We start from the raw sequence: 4,421 nt of genomic DNA, 5'->3' as shown, positions 1-4,421 counted from the left end.
GGGAAAAATACCACTGGAGTACTATAGGCGAGTTTATCACTGCTTTTTAGTTGCAGTATGGGATATACGATCTACAGGGTAGGGTAAATAAGGAAGCTGAAAAACGAATGCAGGCACTATATGAGGATATTGCGAGTTACCTATCCAATTTACGAACCCTATCGGGTAAAATTTACCCGCCCCAGCTGCTCTATAAACAGATAAATTGGGCATATAGGAACATTTATTTCTATTATCGCTACAGGATTTCAAGGGCACAGACAGGCAGCTTCAATGATTTTCTACTGTTGGTCAAAAACGTTGAATTAACTTAACAGCAGGACAGAGAATACCGCCCGCCCCCACCACCTGAGGACTGTTTGTTTCCAGTGACATCCTTTATACCTCCAAAGTAGACTACATCGAAGAAAGTGGTGGTAGTATCAAGTACTCTCACCCCTATTATCGAAGATACCGCTAAGTTACAGCTGATGAAAGTATTGACCACTACTGCCGATACTACACTGGCTGCGGAGGATAAAACGGCAGATCAGTTAAAGAGCATGCAGCAGCAAGTAGAAGAAATGCTAGCTCCATTAAAAGATATGAGGTTGCGGCATAGTGTCAGAACGCCATAGCATCTGCTTCTAAGGAGAAAAAGTCAACGAGCAATAACACGAAAAATCCTAGTGAAAATACATCTATGGAAAACAAGGACCGATCGTGCTTCATTTGCCGTAACGTTGGACACTGGCGTAATAATTGCCCCTACCGTGAGTACTCTACTAAATGCGGCAAAATAGGGGACAAACGCTACAAGTGCTCTAAGTGTAACACAAAGAGACCGGGAAACACCAAAGGAGGAGTGCAGTAGAAGTCGTTGCCGTCTCACCAGAGCAAGATACGACTCCGAATAAATGAGAGACGACAGTAAACAATACAGTAACCAAAGATAACGAACGACAGAGACTTCTTAAAACTTGTTTAGCAATAGGACTTGTGGTACTGACATTTTTGACATGGCTAGTAGGGAAACTAGGCGATGTGCCCTATCCCTTGCACAGGAAAACTCAGTCGCAGTAATTACGCCCAATATAGAGCAAGTAAGCAATAAATAGTTCTGAAAATGGGTGAAAAGGGTGCAAGTGGTTCCACAAAAATTCGCAAATTGAAAATATGAGAACGGGACTCTTTTATTCCGAAAACCTAACTCTATCGTTAGCTCAACGATAGAGGACCTCGATGAACGGAAAATCGTCCTACCGGAGGAACACCGTCGCGGTGTCACCGTGTCAAGGTATTATACGATGCTCACGATGCTTCCCAAGCAGGTCACCTAAGAGTGGGGAAATTTTTTGCCCGTCTCGCTAATTATTATTTTTGACCTGGTAATTTTCAAGACGTAGTTCAGTATTTCCGGGAGTGTCAAGACTGCCAACAGCAAAAAGTCCTACAGAAAGCTCTAGCGGGTTTCATGGGGGAAAGAATTATAGAACAACCGTGGATAGCAATAGCAATGGATATTGTAAGGCCAAAACCCACATCAAAAAATGGACACAGATACCTATTAATTATTTAAGATCTACTTACTAAATACTGAAAGCACTCCAAAAAGCAGACGGGAAAAGCATCCGAAAAGCGGTAGAGGAATGAGTATTTAACAGGTGGGGAAAACCGAAATACATCTTGACTGACAACGGCACGGAGTTTGTCAATCGAGAAGTAAAAGAAATATGTAAAATTCATGGCATCGAACACTCGACCATCTCGCCATACCACGCACAAGCCAATCCTACAGAGCGCGTGGCTCGCACTTTGAATTCGATGATTAACTTATTCTTAGATAAGGACCATCTGCTGTGGGATGCACACTCGCAGAAGTTTGCATTTGCAATAAATACGATGGAGCAAGCATCCACGTAACTGACTCCGGCATTCCTGAACTTTGGCCAAAATCTGCCACCTGTAGCCCTTCCGAACCGCGACACCAATGCTGCACAATTAGACCTGACGTATACTACCTTATGGGTCGATAGGGTTAGCTACTTAAAAATGATTAGAGATTTCATTGTGAAACTTCTTGAGTCAGCACGGAAAAAGAAAGCTAAATATTACAATCACGGGTGGATGGCAGAATCGTTTGTGTTAAGGGATAGTGTAATGCGAAGGAATCACGTGATATCCTCAGGAACTTGAGGATTTGCAGTAAAACTTGCGCCAAAATTTGTAGGTCCCTGCTCTGTACCCCAGTTGCTGTTACATATAGTAGTAAATGTAAAGGACAACGTGACAGAAAAATTATTAAAAACCCATACTAATGACAATAAGATTGTTGACAATGAATCTAAAGTGAGCTATATCCCTACAGATCCCAACCATGAGAGGGTAAGAAATTACGCTCCAACCTATCGGGCACAAGGCTTGGGCACCCGTGTCAAGGTGAGAACGCGATCCCTGACTCAACGACCCATATTTTGAGCGAGGCAGAACTGAGGGGACCCGGCGTGGTTGCCTACCTGGTACGGTTGGCCATCCAACCGAAGCCAACATTGAATAGGAGATGGTCCACTCAGGGAATGGCTCATCAGGACGGCCGTTCACTCGGTCCCAGGCCCGAAAGACCACATTCCTCATAGGGGTCCTCTGAGCCACCTGTGCGGTCAAGAAAGGCCAACTCTGTTCCTGTACCAAGGTACAACTTGCCACCACTTATCCCTACCGAGGCATCTGCAAGCGTTTTGCATCAGATCTGCTCAGATCCTAAGCCGGTAGGTCTGTGGGACCTGGAGACTCTAGACAAGCTTTTGAGGGATCGCCAGCACTCCAGTCAAGGAGCCCTGGCTGAGAGGTGACGGTGAGCGGCTCCAGATAGTACTCCAGCAGGTTCAACTGGCGCAAAAAGGGTACGTGCCCTTGACAGCATCAGCGCCACCCTGCCCGCAACGTCGAGTGGTCCCACCATCCCTATAGGAGCCCACACAAATGGAGAGGATTCTGCGACTCATGGACCTGCCAGTGTCGTGGCCAATGAACATGTCTGGGCTCCCACCATTTATTACCGTTGTTGACCTTCTGGCAGAGGAGCCAATCCAGGTGCCAGAAGCAATTGCAGCTACAAATCAAGGTTGTTGGGGGCGCGGGGTTTTAGGTCATCATATATGCGGTGCCCCAGGTGCAACCCAACAAAGAAGTTTTACCACAAATGTGGCAAACGAGGTGTCAGCATCAACAACTGGCCGCATTGTTGTGACTTGTGGGTGGTTGAAAGGCGAGCCTTTCTGGCCAGGCAAGTAGGTAATGATGCATGCAATGGCGAGGCGTGATGCTTGGTGAGGCGAGCAGTGACGATCCTTACGGTGAAGGAAAATATATTTTTTTCTTTTTTTTCTTTTTTTCCCTCTCTAATATTAAATGCTCTTTATTATCCTCTCCTACTTCGTCATTTTTTAATGTATTTTTCCTTTTTTTAAATCTTACATATAATTAGTAATGTAATCTTTCAAAATACAGTTCTCTCAGTATCACAATAAAAAGCTTCATAAATTATTTATCATCCAATAAAACAAATGACCAAGTGAACAAACAAAGAACCTCTTTGTTACTTTTAATGACCAACGTCTTTCTTAAAAGAAAACACAGTGGCACGTCAGGCACTGAATTTATATATTCTAATTACAGTGTTACGTCGGCGCAACGTATTATTTGAGCCTAAGCTTTCGCTCAATAGCTCGGGATTCACACTGGGCGCGTAGGTGGGACGCGGGGTTAAAAGGGTAATTCAACTTAAAGACGCGTTACTCAAAAAGGGTACGATTGCCTTCACGTGACTAAGATTGACTGCTGTGCAATATTCCGATGCACTTGCTCGCGGTTTTCTTTTGTCAAGAGCGGTGTATACCTCGTTCACGATCTAAAAACAGTTAACACCGTCATGAGTAAGGATATCGTATGTAATTTGATCTTGAAACATTAATATCACGGTAAGCATTTGCCTTAACTCAATTGTTCGTTGTTATTCTAATAATATTATTACCACGGAGGGCAACGGATTGTCCTTGGCTAATTTGATATTACCGATGACCGAAGGATGCCAATACTGTGGCGAGTAATGGCGTTCGCGAAGAACACTTTATACTAAAGATTGATTTGTTATTACCGGTGACCGAAGGATGCCAATACTGTGGCGAGTAATGGCGTTCGCGAAGAACACTTTATACTAAAGATTGATTTGTTATTACCGGTGACCGAGGGATGCCAATACTGTGGCGAGTAATGGCGTTCGCGAAAATGAAAACACTTTACACTTCCCGGTGATCCGCGGGTGCCAATATTAAGGCGAGTAATGATATTCGCGCAAAAGGAAATACTTGGTCAAAAGAAAGAATATGATATGTTGTCACTTACTTTTATTTGAACACGAAAGTTGTTATACAAGCGTCGAA

The sequence above is a fragment of the Copidosoma floridanum genome, unplaced genomic scaffold (genome assembly GCF_036245765.1).
Source record: "Copidosoma floridanum isolate Cflo_tuat_1 unplaced genomic scaffold, Cflo_Japanese_pri ptg000020l, whole genome shotgun sequence".
NCBI classification, from domain to species: Eukaryota; Metazoa; Arthropoda; class Insecta; order Hymenoptera; family Encyrtidae; genus Copidosoma; species Copidosoma floridanum.
This window is presented reverse-complemented; position numbering follows the sequence as displayed.